A 2,520-nucleotide genomic window follows, 5' to 3' on the forward strand; every position below is an offset into this window, starting at 1 on the left:
ATATATATTAAAAAAAAACTCACTGCCGTCAAGTCAGATCCAACTCTAGCAACCCCTCCTTGGGTTTCTGAGGCTGTATCATTACAGAAGTAGATTGCCCAACCTTCCTTCCAAGGAGTGGCTGGTGGGTTTGAACCAAGAGCCTTCTGATTAGCAGTCAAACACCTTAGGCACTACACCACCAGAGCTCCTACATATATATATATATATATATATATATATATATACACACATACATACATATATGTATGCATATGTAAAAATACACAGAATCACTGTAGTGAGAAGAATTAGTCTATGTTCATCCATATCAGGAGGTGGCCTGTGATCAAGAACCAATGGTACTGAAGGAAGAAGTCGAGGATGCACTGAAGGAAGTGGTAAAAAATAAGACTCCAGAAATTGACGAAATACCCATTGAGATGTTTCAACAAATGGAGGCTGCGCTGGAGGCACTCATTTGGCTATGCCAAGGTATTTGGAAGACAGCTCTCTGACCAACTGACTGAAAGAGGTACGTATTTGAACACATTCCAAAGAAAAGGTGATCCCACAGAATGTGGAAATTATTGAACAATATCATTAATATCACATGTAAGTAAAATCTACTGAAGATAATTCAAAAACAGTTGCAGCAGTATATTCACAGAGAACTTCCAGAAATGCAAGCTGGATTCAGAAGAGAATGTGGAATGAGAGATATCACAGCTGATGTCAAATGGATCTTGGCTGAAAGCAAAGAATACCAGAAAGATGTTTACTTGCGTTTTATTGACTATGCAAAAGCAATGCGGATCATAACAAATTATGGATAACATTGAGAATAATGGGAATTCCAGAACACTTAATTGTACTCATGAGGAACCTGTACATAGACCAGGAGGCTGTCATTCAAACAGAAAAAGGGGATCCTGCATGGTTTAAAATCAAGAAGGGAGTGCGTCAGGGTTGTATTCTTTTCAACATACTTATTCAATTTGTATGCTGAACAAATAATCCAAGAAGGTGGACTATATGAAGAAGAACGTGGTATCAGGATTGAAGGAAGACTCATTAACAACCTGCAATATGCTGACAACACAACTTTGCTTGCTGAAAGTGAGGCACTTACTGATGAAGTTTGACAAATACAGTCTGCAGTATGGATTACACCTCAATATAAAGAAAACAAAAAGCCTCACAACAGGACCCATAAGCAGCATCACGATAAATGGAGAAAAGATTGAAGTTGTCAAAGGCTTCATATTACTTGGTTCTGCAATCAATACCAATGAAAGCACCAGTCAAGATATCAGACAATGTATAGCATTGGCCAAATCTGCTGCAAAAGAACTCTTTCAAGTGCAGTTATCTCCTTGAAGACTAAGGTGTGCCTGATACAAGCCATGGTATTTTCATTCATCTCATATACATGTGAGAGCTGGACAATGGACAGGGAAGATCAAGGAAAAGTCTCATGCTTTTGAGTTGTGGTGTTGGTGAAGAATGCTGTAAGTACCATGGACTGCTAAAAGAACTAACAACTCTATCCTGGAAGAAGTGCAGCTGGAATGTTTCTTGGAAGCGAGAATGGCCAGACTTTGTCTCACCTATTTTGGTCATGTCAGAAGGGACCATTCCCTGAGAAGGATATCATACTTGATAAGGTGGAGGGTCGATGAAAAAGGGGAAGACCCTCAACAAGATGGATTGACACAGTGGCTACAACAGGCTCAGGTATAGCAAGGATCATGGAGCTGGCACAGGACTCAGCAATGTTTCATTTTGCTGTACATAGGGATGGCTCGATGGCACCTAACAACAACAACAAAATGTGAAATGAATGTTTATGGTATTTGTTTCCAAGCCCAAACCTTGGCATAGCTGGGTATAGAAAAGGTTAAAAGAACATTTCTTTTTTTATACATTTGAAAGTAATAAATACTATAGAACATTAGTAAATACAATTTTTAAAATTAAAGGTAATTAAAATTACAGTAAACATTACATGCATGTGTATGTACATATATAGATAGATAGATAGGTTATAAACATATATATGCATTAATATATAAACATATATATGCATATATATGCATGAATGCATATATGATGCATTAGTGCAATAATGCATCATGATTATTATAATTAATATCAATATATTTTTATTTCATTTTCTATGTTGGCATTACTTTCAATGAAACATTTAAATAAAAAAGTAATACATGATCTTTATAATTTAGAAAAGCAATAAGAGAGATATAAACACGACATTCAGGTATAATCCTGAATTCCTACCACTTAGCAATAATCCTCATCAAAATGCAGTGAATGCTTTTATTTAAACATCTTTCTATGTAAATATTGTAAAGCTAACTAGAGGTTGACTTATGTAAATATTGTATATATACATATATATGCACAAAATATATGCATATATATATATTGCATGTTTACAACCTGTGTTATTAACTTGGTAGTGCATGTTGAAAAATATTTCATGCTATTAAATATATTTATTCAACATCATTTTGCAAAGTT

This window comes from Orycteropus afer, unplaced genomic scaffold, assembly GCF_000298275.1.
Source record: "Orycteropus afer afer isolate SDZICR_OR568_19922 unplaced genomic scaffold, OryAfe1.0 scaffold00093, whole genome shotgun sequence".
NCBI classification, from domain to species: domain Eukaryota; kingdom Metazoa; phylum Chordata; class Mammalia; order Tubulidentata; family Orycteropodidae; genus Orycteropus; species Orycteropus afer.